General features: G+C 37.7%; 1 long non-coding RNA gene across 1 annotated transcript; it reads right to left on the bottom strand.

Annotated features, from left to right (window-relative positions):
• Positions 1-8,775: 8,775 nt before the first annotated feature.
• On the bottom strand, positions 8,776-10,094 carry LOC138895159 (uncharacterized). Its single transcript, XR_011409376.1, has 2 exons — positions 9,776-10,094; positions 8,776-9,106 (listed from the first exon to the last, which is right to left on the bottom strand). It is a non-coding gene; the product is annotated as an uncharacterized lncRNA (long non-coding RNA).
• Positions 10,095-17,204: the final 7,110 nt, after the last annotated feature.

Here is a 17,204-nt window from a genome sequence, read left to right as displayed (position 1 = left end):
ACTAATGGGGTCTTGGGAGGGTAGTGTGTACGCAGACCTTACCCTTACCCCGAAGGAGTAGAAGGGGCTGTTTTCGAAAGACCCTTGGCTCAAAAAAATGAAAAGACAAAAGGACAAAAAGAAGACAATATTAGTATCACAACAGCAATCATAGGAAAAATAGGAACACCATGAAATCTAGAAGAATGATGCAAAGCAAAGGGAGACAATATTAGTAAATATTAGTATCACCACAACAATCATAAGAAAAATAGGAACACCATAAAATCTAGAAGAAAGATGCAAAGCAAAAGCGATAGCTAGTAAATAGGACAAGCACTGAAAAGCGAAATAGTAAGACACAACATTGCCACTAGCTATCTTAGACAAAAACCCTACATGGATAGTCCCACAATGGTACGAAGTAAGGCATGACTCGACTACCTCCTAACCTACAACCCTAATACTCGACCTGCAAATATTCCTATCAAGTGTCATGTCCTCGAAAATTTAGAGCCTCGCCATATCCTGCCTGATCACCTCTCCCCAATTCCTTTTAGGCCGCCCTCTACCCCTTCTCGTGTCTCTGTTCGTATTTATGTTTGTCTTATTATTATCCTACACCCGTGTGTTTTTCTTTTAGTCTCTGAACCTACTTGAATTCTGAGTTTTATGCCTGTTATATGTGCGCAATTGAATGATTTATGATTATTCTGTTATGCTATTCTGATTACTATCTGCTCTTCAAAAGCCTTTCCTCATGGCTTGCCTTGGATTCCTGCATTCTTAAGGATGTTATCACCTGCCCTAAATTTGTTTGAGTGAATTTCTTTCTAATGAATCCTTCGTGCATGTTCTACTGCTCTTCTGCTTACATGAACCTTATGTGTCCATTACTGTCTTAATGTTTTAGGCTACATATTGCTAATTTGGTATTTGGTCAATCCTGTGTTCTTTGGTATTTCCCAGGTTTCTAGTTAAACTCCAATACACTTGGTTTTATCATTATGACTAGCTTAAGTTCTGAAGTTTGTCTATCCTCTCACCTTAAGATTGACATATCTTCATACCATGATCTTTGGACTTAGAAATCTTTATGAATAGGATTTTTATTGACTGTTATAAACCATGCCTACTTGCTTGTTTACTTGCCATTCTCTGACTATAACTTTGTTAGACCTTCATGCCTTAAATTCCTATTTTTGAGTCTCTTTTAGGCTAATTCATGCTTTACTATAATCTTGTTGTTCTGAAAACTAAGCATGTATACTTGCCATGTTGATCTAAGTGATATAACTCCTCAATTCTTTTAATGTTGCACATGCTACTTTTTCACTTGTTATGAACTTATATTGTCATTCTTTATGCTAAAACTACACTATTAAGGTTGTTCTCTGTTGATCCTTCAGCTTCATAATTAGATCCCCTACTTGAAATTGCTTAAGTTATTTTTTACCATGTTAATGTTTGAGACTACTTTAGAAGTAGCATGTTATCCTATGATGATCCATCATGTCCCTCTAAACCTGGAAAATGCAAGCATGAACCCGTCTTGTGTGTGTCCTTCCAACATGTCACATGAATTTGTCTATACATCTTGGAGATAATTATCTTTATAGTTCTATGAAATAAGCGTGTGGGTTTCCTTCATTATTTAGTTAGTTCAACATATAGTCTATTGCTTGTAATTATACGTGAATCCTTCGTTTGAGCTTGGTGTCGGTTCGATGTGATGTTGGGCTTGGCTGTTGGTTTCAAACTTACTGCTGGTCTTATGAGCTGGGTTTTGAGTCTACTGGAGCTGTCGAAGGCTTAGAAAAAGCACTAGGCTGCTTGTAATGGGCTTATCATTGGGCCTATAGTTCTTTTCTTGTGTAACTATTCATATTTAATATGTATTATTTCATTTGGGTTGTAATAACTTATAATATCGAATGATGCGGAAGTTAATAAAAGGGGGCTGGGCATAAAAGGGTAGAAAATATGCATATAGGGTCTACGTTCTTTATGTGCTATTTTCTTAAACTTTCTTTATTTCTACACATCAATAAAAATCATGTATATATGAATCACGCACACACTTCACTTAACTTGTCAAAATATGTCGACTCAAGTAATTGCTGCACTATTTCCATTCAACACTTAGACAGCATGTCTATAGGATGAATAAGGTCACGACCCAAACTGATGGGCCGCGACGACCACCCAGTACCTTACCCAACCGAGTACCAATATAACATGCCTTTTCATATCATAGTATCATAGATAACTGAGCCGGAAAGGCTGCCGTGAGATAAGTAGAATACAACATATAATACCAACTTATACATAAGACATACGGGCGTAAAAGACCAAAATAATCACTCGTACACTGAACACAGGCCGACAAGGCCATACAATCTTTTACGTACATGACATCTGTCTACAAGCCTCTAAGAATACATAATTGTCATAAAGATCGGGACATAGTCTTGCCATACCAAACAATACACGTCTAAATCATACTGACCAAACAAGCAACTCCGGAGCAAATGGAGTGCACCAACATCTTCCGCTGAGCTGATAGCCTACTTGGAGGGATCATGACCTGTCTATCGGGACCTGCGGGCATGAAACGCAGCGTCCCCAGGAAAAAAAGGGACGTTAGTACAAATAATGTACCAAGTATGTAAGGAATGAAAATCAGTAAATAATAGACATGAGAGAAACATGGAGTAAAAGACTCGACATGTACGTCTGCATAGCTCTGTGAATCATTTCATTTTTATAATATCATGCATATGCATATAAATGTCATACCATGCATATGTATATGTGTTCATAACAACATCAAGCCTCTGAGGGTATCCCATCATATCATTTTGGCCACTGTGGGTAATTCATCAACGTATACCAGCTGATCAGGTGGTGGTGTGTATATAACGCCATAACCTTTTCCCATATCCTATATACATATAATATACGCGTATATAACACCATCTGATCATGGGTCAATGTACATGTATAAATGCATAAGAAATACGTTAATAAGATTTTCTCGAAATGTTATATAAATAATATGCCTGTCGAATAAATTTTATCAAATACGTATTTTTTTGAGACCTATGAATAGAAGATATAATAATAATTCACATGGGGAATCAAGAATATAGACACCCCTAGTATTTCTATGAATAGAGTCATTTATGAAAATTGTGCATTTGCTCGTTTCGTTCGTGTCGTATAGATCATGTCAAAAGGAAAGAAGGGATAGCCTTAACATACCTGAGCTAATTCTCTTTTGCGAAAACACGTAACGATGGATTGAAGTAGGGAAAAATCCGTATGAATCATTGAAATATTGCACTGTCAATTGTATATTCTTGCTAAGATGCAATCTCGTATGAATCATTGAAAGATTGTACCGTCTATTGTATATTCTTGGTAAAATGCAATCTCGTATGAATCATTGAAGTAACCCACGTTACTATTATTTTGTATGATTTTGCTGGAGTAATTCACATTGCTATGGAGATTAGACATGACTCTCTTTGTAAATTTTTGAGATATCTATTACCTTAGTGGGTGTGGGCCCCACTTAGGTGATGACTAATCCCCAAGACTCTCTTAATGTGCCATCTTGCTTCATGAAGTAAGAGTGATTTAGTTGCTGCCACATTATTTGCTATCCATTCCCAACCAATTAACCACCAACATCTTAATTAAGTGCTAATCTTCCATTAAAATCAATAATTATCTGATTATCCACATAATTAGAAATTATCTCAATTTACTTAAAATACTACTCACTTTTAATACACTTTATACACCTTACTATCATGGCCATATGGTACCTTGTATGGTACTAGTCTATAAATACCGGGTATTTTAGAACGGACCGTATTTTATGTCAAAATGTCAAACTTCGACAAAAATTTATTTTTTTCGATTTGCTTACCCTCTCACCTTCACGAATTTACTTATCACTTATTTGAAATAGCATAATGCTTATAATCTAAAATAATCTCATTCTCGAACTTATAATGATTAACTTAGGACAAAACTTTAACGTACGAAAATGCGGGATGTAACATCTCATTTACGAGCTTCCATCAATTTATTTATGGCGTACTTTCACGTATAAAAATATGGGGTGTAACATCATTCCCCCCTTTGGAACATTCGTCCTCGAATGTTGACTGATGTACTTATCATTCTCATAACTCGTAGCTCTTGCGAATACTTTAATACTCTTCTTTCCATTTAGGCAACTGTTCTGTGAATGAATCCCAAAGGCCAGAGCATTCCCCCCTTTAGGACTCTTTCTCATACCACGACTCGTGGTCGGAATCATTTCACTCATGTAACTGTTGCTATCTTTTATCATGCAGCATGTACGACTCTGACTTTGTAAGTGCGCCTATGCGACTCTTCTCTCCTTTTTCCTCCAGCTTTTAGCCAATCCCTAGGCGTCACTTTGTAAGCATATACAGATCTTGAAAATATATCTCTTTGAGCATTTATAAGTACAATGAAGTTCTTCGCTCGATACTTTATTGAACTTACGAATATTGTTATATCTTATTTCATAGACCCGGTTATCCATTTGTATGACTTTACTACATCTAGGTAGGTCATACTATATCATAACTCTTAATTCAATTTATCATTACTGAGGTTTGCTACCAAACTCCAGGTTACTTTCGTTGCTTATCCCATATGTATAAATCGAAGTCCTTTAATGCTTCCTCGTTATTGTTCATCTTAAGAATGACGGCCTAATCTCATCTCATACTTTGTGACTTTTGTTCATCCATTGTTGATTTACCACAATATTGATTTACAATATACCACTGATAACTTGAAACTTCTTACGTAATACCTTTCCACTTAGGCTTACGTTGCATCGAGGAATATTTGAAGTTATTTTCCTGATCCACTTTGCGGCGATATTGTACTTCACTAACTGTATTTTATAGCATCCCAATGTGATTCACTTACGTGGGTATTTTAATCCCGTACAATTCATGAAATCCTCTTCAAATTATTACTCAATCGAAGGCCCAATCGTCATCCTTTATCTATCACAATTACACCCTCATTGTACTATCAGGGTGGCATTCCATGTCTTCTAAATGCCATTAGTCTTAGATTCTTTTGAGTTCATTCAGGCTATACTGAGCTTGGTATAACTTAGAGAAACCATCAGCTCTTCTTATTTTCATGGGCTTAATCCTGAGGACTTATCCATTCTCGTCACCTTCTTACTCGCCCTTTCTTATCCGTACTCCTGTCTTCGTAAAACTTTGTCGCTTTACCATACTTTATCTTGCGACCTACTACACATATTAATTTATACTACTTGCAACCTTCCTTCAACTTGCTTGCACCATAAATTTCCTTATGTTATTTTGGAATATCAAGCGAGACATCATATCATCTCTAACTCTTCTTTACTCTCTTATCTAGGCCTCTCGATACCTAGAACCCATAGGCTGGAAGATATGCCACCAATGACGTCTCTATCATTCCTGGATACTGAATCCCAGTGCTTCTAGACCTCTATCCGAGGTATGGACTATTCACAACCTTCTGCATTTGAGCATCTCGTATGTTGTTCACCTTTACCTTACTACTTTAAAATCTTGCATCGTATCTTCTATCTCTTTCATGACCTCCCTTCCACATAGGTATAATTCACGTCCATAACTTAAAGATCTGTTATAATACTTGCAACTCTGGTGTATACACAACCTGGTGGGAGCTTCATACTGAATTTTTATGAGGGTAGTACTTTTTCTACCTGGATTTATCGTAGAGCCATTATAGGATATGGCAACTGTACTATCTCTCTTGTACCTCTGATATCTAAGATTAATCCTGTAATGTTCTCAATCACAAGGTCTATAATAATTTTTTTTTGGTCCAATAATTAGATCCCTGATTTACTTTGTTGATGTAACTCTTTAGTGTCCTCCTCCTTTTGATCAGCCTTTATGTAGGCTTAAGCTTTTTCCCGATTTGCGGCTTATGGTATGAGTTATTACTTTAGCCTTTCATAGACGCTATGGAATATCTATGATACCATCATCTAACAATTCAATCCCTTGTCTATGACCTGGACTCAATTCTTTCTTTTAACTTATACCAGAGTCTTCTACAACTGTATGATTGTCAACATACATGCTGCATGGATAATGCTCCAAAATCTTGGGTGCGTTCATAACGTAACTAACTCTGGATCATTGATCGAATAATTCCTTTCGTTCCATCTCAGCTTTCTTTAAACGTAAGCAATTACTTTTCCTGTTCTTTCTGCCCCCTTGTTGCATGCATACTTAGCTTATCTTAGTTCCTATGCATGTCAGAATTTTGTGCAATTCATATGGTCTCGAATATTATTTTTGGTTTCATTTCCCGCTCATTAGCCACGCCAGGTGCCACATCCTTATGGAGTGCATACAATGTTGTTGTGAGACTGTTGTTACAAGACCATTTCCTCTTTTGGTCACTATGCTTAGGTTGAAACCTTCTTCCTTATTTCCTCAGCTAGTCTTTCGTTGTATTCTTTAGGGAGACCTTCTGGATCTTGTAAATTTACAAGCTTATCACATCGTATACTTGACGGATTTTTTTTGATGTTCTTCCCCGCCTATATTTATCCGTAGTTACTTATTTCTACGCCCTTGTGCTCGTAGGGTTGCTTCTGAACTAATATTTTGACTGTCTTCCCAGTGGCATTCTATTTCATTTACCTTTAACTACCCCAACTCCTATCTGAATATATCTCAAGGATCACGATGTTATATCTGCGAGACTGAATTCCCCATGTTGGGGTTCACTATGTTCGTCTTGCACAATCTGTTGATTTGTCTGTGTCCTCTTGTTTAGCCATAACTAGGCTCATCCTGAATCAACTACTAACTACTCGTTGGCCCATTCTCATATCAATAGTCCGCGTAATCTTCCTTGGGTTATTTCCTTTGTCTTAACTTACGTCTCGTACTGGTTCCTTATCTATCAATAACATCTCGGGTAGGAACCCTTACTTCCTCTCCTTGACGTCATGCTTGCATAATGTTCTAGAATCATAGCATATCTATAGGATTTAAATTAGTGCAATCTTATCCCTTTCTCATTTTAATCGCATTCTTCCTTTACCATTCCATAGTTACTAGAATCACTTAATTCTGACTTAATGCCACAGCACTCCATATTCCCCCCTTTAGGGGAGCACTAAGATTTAGTGCTACGGTGATCTACGTATAGATGTTTTACCTTCTCATCTTTGTCATCTTTTCACATCATCGATGATCCTTACTTGTCTCGCGGTAATCCTTCTGTACCAAGGATAACAAAATTCCTTACTCGCGATGGTGACACTTAGTATAACTGGAACATACAGTCCCTTAAGCTTAAGTTTGCTCATATTGCTTGCTTTAGGGAAGTGTCTTCTTGAATAATCATTCTCTGAATTTCTCATGAATCTTCTTCCGTTGTCCATTCTACTATTGTCGGAACGTAATCTGAAATTCTTATGATGCTAACTATTATCCAATCACTCAGTCCTTTACTCACGTTTAGTTTATCTTGTTTACCAGCCCATATTGATTTCTATTATTCTGGGGTCTAACTCTTTCTTCTGGTTATCACGTTAGAGTCATGAACTTATTTCTTGAAATGAGGATATGACTTTATGGTCTATACTCTTTTGTTATCTCAAGGCCTGCCACCTCTCATCTTTTCCTTCACTTGATTATAGACTCTGTAATACTGTCATTTTTTGATCTACCGTTGTTATCCATGTATCACATCTTACTCATAATGGTTCATTAACTCTATTCTTATTTCCCTACTAGCATTTCTGTCTATCACTTTATTCTGAGAACTTAAGCAAGACACTCCCTTTGCTTTTAGTTCCCCTAGCTCCATCCACTGGCTCTTCGAGTTGCCTAACATTCTTTCTCTACTACGGACGGGAGCCACACTAAGGTAATATCTATCCCTTCCAGGCTTCTAGTGCCTATTTTTTTAGTACTCATATCTAGTTGTACTATTTTAGAGTGCACCATCTGGGTGTCTTACAAGGAGATGTATTAGCACATTTGTAATATCCTTCGAAATTGTCAGCTAACGCAAATAATTCATCCACCATTTCGGGTCACTCTAACTCCAGCCAGATCCTGATATCTGTCCTTCTCTTATACTATTTTCGTTAGCCCCCGTAAGGCATAAATGAGATGGGTGTGGCCAATTTTACATACCTCTATTATTGTTGAAACTTGTATCTATCTTCTGAATCTCTCATTGCTTTTCACCATAAGGATGGATAGATATTCTTGCCTTAAGGCTTCTTATCAAGAAGCTTACACGTCTTAGTACCCACATGTTCTGCTGAAGACCTTACATTTAATCATTATAAGCATCATGAAAAGTCAAGTTTCTCTTACTCAACTCTTCCACAGCCACATGTAACCTCTTACCAATTTGTCTTTTTGGATGTACGTATCATCGTATTACGAATAAAATAGAATTCAGAAGTTCGAATTCTTACAACTGAGCTCTACCACACGATCTAGACTAAGAAGAAAGAGTGATAGTCCTAAATGCCCTATAGCCTCCTGCTTATAAGTGTGGTGCACGACACACCCATAAACAAGACTCTACTAGACACGGCTTGTAGACTCCCAAGGACAGAACTGCTCTGATACCACTTTTGTCACGACCCAAACCGATGGGCCACGACGGCCACCCGGTACCATACTCAACCGAGTACCAATATAACGTGTCTTTTCATATCATACTATCATAGATAACTGAGCCAGAAAGGTTTTCGTGAGATAAGTAGAATACAACATGTAATACCAATTTATACATAAGACATACGGGCCTATAAGACCAAAATAACCACTCGTACACTGAACATAGGCCGACAAGGCCATATAATCTTTTATGTACATAACATATGTCTACAAGTCTCTAAGAATACATAATTGTCATAAAGGTCGGGATAAAGTCCCGCCAAACCAAACAATACACGTCTAAATCATACTGACCAAACAAGTAACTCCGGAGAAAATGGAGCGCACCAACATCTTTCGCTGAGCTGATAGCCTACTTGGAGGGCTCTTGACCTGTCTATCGGGACCTACGGGCATGAAACGCAGTGTCCCCAGGCAAAAAGAGACGTCAGTACAAATAATGTACCAAGTATGTAAGGAATGAAAATCAGTAAATAATAGACATGAGAGAAACATGGAGTAAAAGACTTGACATGTACGTCTGCATAGCTGTGTGAATCATTTCATTTTTATAATGTCATGCATATGCATATAAATCTCATACCATGCATATGTATATTTGTTCATAACATCCTCAAGCCTCTGAGGGAATCTCATCATATCATTTCGGCCACTGTGGGCAATTCATCAACGTATACCAGCTGATCAGGTGGTGGTGCGTATATAATGCCATAACTTTTTCTCATATCCCACCTATATAATGTACGTGTATATAAAGTCATCTGGTCATAGGTCAATGTACATGTATAAATGCATGAAATGCATAAGAAATACATTAATAAGATTTTCTCGGAATGTCATAAAAATAATATGCCTATCGGATAAATTTTATCAAATACGTATTTTTCTGAGACTCGTGAATAGAAGATATAATAATAATTCACATGGGAAATTAAGAATATAGACACCCCTAGTATTTCTATGAATAGAGTCATTTATGTAAATTGTACATTTGCTCGTTTCGTTCGTGTCGTATAGATCATGCCAAAAGGAAAGAAGGGATAGCCTTAACATACCTGAGCCAATTTGCTTTTGCGAAAACACGTAACGGCGGATCGAAGTTGAGATAAATCCATATGAATCATTGAAATATTGCACTGTCAATTGTATATTCTTGCTAAGATGCAATCTCGTATGAATCATTGAAAGATTGTACCGTCTATTGTATATTCTTGGTAAAATGCAATCTCGTATGAATCATTGAAGTAACCCACGTTACTATTATTTTGTATGATTTTGCTGGAGTAATTCACATTGCTATGGAGATTAGACATGACTCTCTTTGTAATTTTTTGAGATATCTATTACCTTAGTGGGTGTGGGCCCCACTTAGGTGATGACTAATCCCCAAGACTCTCTTAATGTGACATCTTGCTTCATGAAATAAGAGTGATTTAGTTGCTGACACATTTTTGGCTATCCATTCCCAACTAATTAACCACCAACATCTTAATTAATTGCTAATCTCCCATTAAAATAAATAATTATTCGATTATCCACATAATTAGGAATTATCTCAATTTAGTTAAAATACTACTCACTTTTAATACACTTTATACACCTTACTATCATGGCCATGTGGTATCTTGTATGGTACTAATCCATAAATACCGGGTATTTTAGCTCGGACCGTATTTTATCTCAAAATGTCAAACTTCGACGAAAATTTATTTTTTTCGATTTGTTTACCCTCTCACCTTCACGAATTTACTCATCACTTATTTGAAATACCATAATGCTTATAATCTCAAAATAATCTCATTCTCGAACTTACAATGATTAAATTATGACCAAACTTTAACGTACAAAAATGCGGGATGTAACATCCCATTTCCGAGCTTCTATCAATTTATTTATAGCGTACTTTCATGTACGATAACATGGGGTGTAACAAATAACACATGTTTGTTACTGCCTATCTAGATACCATGTCTATAGTTTTTGAATTAATCGATTAATTAATTATTTTTATTGCTTTTAGATTGCTGCTCCATTATATATCACGACTATAGGATTCTAATCAATTAATCAGTCATTTTGTTATTATCATACTTAGACGACGTGCCTGTAGGGATAATTATATAAAATATATCTCAACTGTTAGAAACCATGCCTATAGGATATTGACGTATGCCTAAGAAGCATGCTTATAAAATCAACACTAGTAATTTGGTAACTCGCATCGCCTCACTGTCTCATCGCATAAATAATTAGAAATCATGCCTATAGGAATTGCGATGCTTTAGACGGCCTATACGCTGCAGTACTGTCTGGATAATATTAATCAGAATCATATAGAAACCATGCCTATAGAATTTAAAAACCCAAATATGTTATAATTCTGAAATCGTCTACTGCATAACTAGAAATCTGATCCCTTGCTTTTGTGCTTACGTGTGGAGGTAAACTTGAGCCCTTAATTGTCTTTATGTGAAGTCCTATATGTTTTGAATGTCGCCTAGTTTTATCATTTTAAGCAACCTAAGATCAGTCTAGAACCACCTAATAGTAGGTACAAAGCCTCATCGACCATAGGCATGGGATGGGTAGTGCACGCATAGGATACGGTTTAGAATTGAACTAGAGCGCCTTTAAGTAATAACTTTAATATAGTAATTGGGTAGCAGGAGATGATAGTCGATGTGAAGGGAGTTGCGAAGTATTATTTATGTTGCACGGGGTGATTCTTTAGGCTACAAAATTTAGGTCCCCCTTTCTTTATATATTTTTTATTCACAGTTAGTCATTTAATATAGACTAATGCAGTTGTACCCTTGTAATCTTTAAGATTTGTACCGATCATTTATTCTTATGTGTTACAATAAAGTCTTCAACTTTTATACATTTTCTCACTTGTTTGATCACCTAGCTTAATCATCTAATCCACATAGTTTAAATTTCGGCCGAGAACCACAGTTGTGGACCTCGAAGAGTGCCTAACCCCTTCTCTTTGAGGTAATTTGATCCCTTGCTCGATCTTTAGTGACGTAGACTAGTTAAACAAAGCTATATGCAAATAGGTGCCCTAACGCACCTTAATAATCATTGGGTGGCGACTCTTCTCTTTTAATACCTCCCTTAAAAGAGTTGTCACATGTCGAAACCTGCTTTCTCGAGAAAACAGGGTGCGACAGCAATTACGGAAAGATAGTATGACGATAAAAGAGGCAACAGCTTCAGTTAAGGCACATAAGAGTTTAACCGGCAATAAGGGTAGAACATGAAGCAACTAATTCCAATTAATACACGTAAGGGTAAATTTAGTAAATGAGGAATTTAACATGACAAAGCAACTTCATATTTAACGGACATAATAACCTAGGAGCACTAGACATTCAAATTTTCACAAATAAGTCCGAGCACGTACTCGTCACCTCGCGTACTCGGCCTTCACATGACACAATTAGCACAAAAGACTCGAATCTTAAGGGTAGTTCTCCCACACAATGTTAGGCAAGATACTTACCTCAAAGAAGCTAGATCGTTACTCTAAAATGACTTTCTCGAGTGAAACACCATCCGGACGAATCAAATCTAACCAAAATAATTTCAATTCATAAATAAAACTCATAGTAGACAATTCCGGATAATAAACCTTCAATCTTTAACAAGAACTAAAAGTCAAACCAAAAGTCAAACCCTGGGCCAGCACCTCGGAACCCGACCAAAATTATAAAATCTGAATACCCATTCGATAACAAGTTCAAACATACAAGAATTACCAATTTCCGATATCAATTCGTCCTTCAAATCAACATTTTAAATTTTGAAAGATTTCTACAAATTTTCCCCAAATTTCCAACTTAATTCACTAATTAAATGATGAAAATAGCAATGAATTCATGAAATATAACAAGATTCGGGTAGAGAAAACTTACCCCAATGAGTTTCTTGAAAAACCCACAAAATATCTCCCAACACCAAGGTCTACAACTCAAAATATAAAGAAAATGGCCAAACCCTCGACGTATATGATTCTGCCAAGAACTTCCGCATTTGCGGACAAGGAAGCACATATGCGCTCTCGCATTTCTGTGTAAAACTACGCATCTGCGGTTCATACTGCCTGGACCAAAAAGCGCACATGTGCAAAAGAGGATCGCACCTACGCCTTCGCAGAAGCGCCCAAACAACCGCAAAAGCGGCCTCCCTTGCACTTGCGATACATAACCCGCAGATGCAAAGATTGCACCTACAATCCCACAACGCAAAAGCGGAACTCCCGCCCAGGCTCCATCATCACATAAGTGACACATAGCATGTAGAAGCAACCCCGTATCTGCGCTCCAAAATGCGCAGGTGCGACGCACCAGAAACAGATCTGATCTCAAGCATGAAAATCATCTGAAACTCGCCTGAAACACACCCGTGGCCCTAGGAAACCCATCCAGACATACCAACAAGTTCTACAACACCACGTGGACCTACTCAAGGCCTCAAATCATTTCAAACAACGTCAAAACTACAAATCTCACCACGAATCAAACTTATGAACTTTCAAATCTTCCAACTTCCATAACTCATGTCAAAACATGTCAAATCAACCCGGAATGACGTCAAATTTTGCATTCAAGTCCCAAATAACATAATGGATCTAATCCAACTCTAGGAATCGAAATCCTATCCCAATGTCACCAAAGTCAACTCTCAATGAAACCTCTTAACCTTCCAAAACTTTAACTTTTCCAACTTTTGCCAAAATGCATCAACTTACCCTACGGACCTCCAAATCCAAATCCAGATGCACGCCTAAGTCCAAAATCACCATACAAAGCTATTAAAATCATAAAAATTCCATTTTGGAGTCATCTACACAAAAGTCAAATTCCGATCAACTCTTTTCATTTAAGCTTCAAAAATAAGAATTATTCTTTCAATTAAATCCCAAATCATCTGAAAACCATTCTCGACCATACACGCAAGTCGTAATACACAGTACAAAGCTTCTTGAGACCGTAAACTGCTAAACGGGATGCCTAATCCCAAAACAACCGGTCGGGTCGTTACAACGAATTATGTCGAAGTCGTACGGCCCGATCCATATAGTCGTGTACATACACTGTCGAGGTCGTACAGCCCGATCCATGGATGAATCTCAATATATATATACTACCGAGGCATTTAGCCCAATCCCCAAGAAGAGAAGAAACTTATCGAATTACGGGTCATGTTTTTGCAATACAAGGTCAGGGACATAAAGTAAGCTTAACATTTAACATCAATCAATTATCATGTCAAACAACTCAAGGTATTGAGGTTCGATCTAACATGATCTCTATCAAATTCCAATTATAAGTTTTAAGTAATTAAACAAACAAATTGAATTCAAGTAATACAACTATTACATGGTAATGTCCAAAGTCAACTTGGACATAAACACGATTCTAGCTACATACGGACTCATGTCACCTCGTGCATATATAGCCCCCACAACAAGTAGCACATAACAAATACAACACCTATGGGGTAGTTTCCCCCTCACAAGATTAGACAGGAGACTTACCTCGGTCCGAAATTCCTTAACCGGCTCCAACGCCTCTCTAACTTTAACGACCCGGCCGGTCATTTTGTGTTCTAGCCTCGTTCCCCTATTTATTTCCTCGTATATGCTCAATTGTGTATATATGACTTGACGAGGTGGTTGAATTGGTTTTGGGGGAGTTTCGGAGTGAATTGGGACACCTAGTCCCAAAGTTGAGAGCTTGAGTTGAAAGAGTTGGCCAGAGTTTGACTTTTGTGTAGACGGCTCCGGCATGGAGTTTTGATGGTTTCAATAGCTTTGTATGGTGATTTTGGACTTGGTCGTATGCCCGGATATTGAATTGGATGTCTGTAGGTTGATTTGATACTTTTTGGCGAAAGTTGGAAAGTTGAATGTTTGGAAGGTTGATAGGTTTGACCAAGAGTTGACTTTGTCGATAAGGGGTTCGGACTTCAATTCAGGGAGTTGGATTAGGTCGGTTGTGTCATTTATGTGTCACGACCCAAAATTTAACTAGTCGTGATGGCACCTAACCCAAACCACTGTGTAAGCCAATTAACAACAATCAAATTCAATAAGGTTTACTGAGAAAATAAATGAAGAAATATCTGAACTTTATACAAGAAATTTCCCGAGGACTGGTAGTGCAAGTCATGAACCACTAGGACTTAAATTTTTACAAAACTAAATTGAAATAATTACAACATCTGTTTGAAATGCAAATGAGCATAATCCGAATATAATGCTACCAAGGACAAGTGATAGGCATAACAGGAACGCTAGTACATCTTCAATGTCAGCCCTTGCCGTACATAGTAACATCAACACAAGAATCTACACGCAAGGTGCAGAAGTGTAGTATGAGTACAACCGACCCCATATACTTAATAAGTATCCTAACTAACCTCGGAGAGATAAAAGAAGCAAGAACTATAGATGATACTCACTAACACCTGTGCAGTTCAAAATTTCAACAAGTGTAGAACAAGTATATAATCAACCAGGAGAATCTTAGGTAAAACCATTTTTGATGCTCACAATTCTTGGTTTTAAAGTGTTCTACTCAGTCAACAATCTAGCATATAAGGAAGATATGCAAGTAAATAAGGTAATCAGACAAGGGATTTGCAAGTAAATGTGAAATATTATAACCAAATATCAGCCTGTTGCGGCGCCCAACTCGATCCAATAACGATAACCAGCTCTCCCGGAGCTCACATAAATATCAACCGCACAGACAACTCACGTGATATTGTATCGATATCTGGATCTGCACGGACAACTCACGTGTTACATGGACAACTCACATGCTATAGTATCAATATCTGGATCTGCACGGCCAACTCATGTGTGGCACGGACATCTCACATTCTATTGTATCAATATTTGGATCTGCACGAACAACTCACGTGTTGTATGGACAACTCATGTGTTGTACAGACAACTCATGTGCTATAGTATCAATATTTGGATCTGCATAGACAACTCACGTGCTGCACGGACAACTCATGTGCTATAATATCAATCCGCATGAATAACTCATGTTCTAATATCACAATCCGCCCGGCGTGGTCACAGGCATAACAACACAATCTACCTGACGTGGTCACAGGAATCCAGTCCAAATCATATCGCACTGAATCAAGTATACAAGAACACATGTATATGACGGATAAATATTAGATTTCAGGCTCCTGGAGTGGTCTAATTACATGATAAATTGTAGGCAAGTGCAATGTGTGCTATCATAGCTCAAATCAGCAAAATTTATCATAGAAATAACAATTACCAAGTTTTATTCAGGGATTTAGCTTCTTCGTAACCTCAAACATGGCTCAAATAGTTTCCAACAATGATACAAATATGAGAAACATTCTAGTTTAAAGCTTAACAGTCAACTCTAGGCATATCATATCCCAAGCACTACCCCGAACATTGATAAATACCCTGGTGCTCGCACATGGGTTCAAACCCCACACATATGCAGATCCATAGCACGTAGCTATCACAAATAATTCAGGCAACTAGTGCCTCAACCAAGTTTAGATAAGATTCTTACCTCAAACAAGCCAAAACCAATATCGAGCAAGTACACCAATACTATAGAGATGCCATCCCGCGCGCACCGATCTACGAACGGCTCGAAACTAGCCAAAAGCAACTCAAGAATATCAAATAATGCCAAAGGAAACAAACCCAACTAATAAAGGTTGAATCTTTAATCAAAAGCCCAAAGTCAACCAAAAAGTCAAACTCAGGCCCGCATTTCGGAACCCGGTGAAACTTACAAAATCCGACAATTCATTCAATTACGAGTCTCACCATACTAGTTTAACTCAAATCCGACTCCGAATCGATGTTCAAAACTCAAAAATTCACTCTATGAACCTTTAGACAAAAACCCCAATTTATCTTTTGAAATCATCAACCAATTACCAAAAACGAGATTAGATTCTTAAAATATAATCAAAACCGAGTAGAGAACACTTACCACAATCCATATGGTGAAAATGCCTCCAAAATCGCCCAATTCTGAAGTCTCCAACTCAAAAGATGCCAAAAAGAACCAAACATCGATATATAGTGAGTTTGCCTAGAACTTCCGCATTTGCGGACAAAATGCCGCACATGTGGCCTCGCATTTGCGAGCTAAAACATCGCATCTATGACTTCAGCATAAGGAACCATGATCGCACCTGTGGTACACCTTCCGCGCTTGCGACTTCATAGAAGCGTATGCACCACAGCAGAAGCGGAGCTCACAACCATCCTCATGGAAGCGCTCCAGACCCCGCAGATGTGCTTTTGCATCTGCACTTATTCCTCCGCAGAAGCGGAACTCACCATGACACCTCTAATTCGTAGAAGCGATAATTGTATTGCATAAGTGTGTCCGCACCTGCGGCCAATTATGCGCAGCTGCGATGAACCAGCACCACAACAGCCAACATGACCAAAATAAT

This window comes from Nicotiana tomentosiformis, chromosome 7 (genome assembly GCF_000390325.3).
Source record: "Nicotiana tomentosiformis chromosome 7, ASM39032v3, whole genome shotgun sequence".
In the NCBI taxonomy this organism is placed as follows: domain Eukaryota; kingdom Viridiplantae; phylum Streptophyta; class Magnoliopsida; order Solanales; family Solanaceae; genus Nicotiana; species Nicotiana tomentosiformis.
This window is presented reverse-complemented; position numbering and strand designations above follow the sequence as displayed.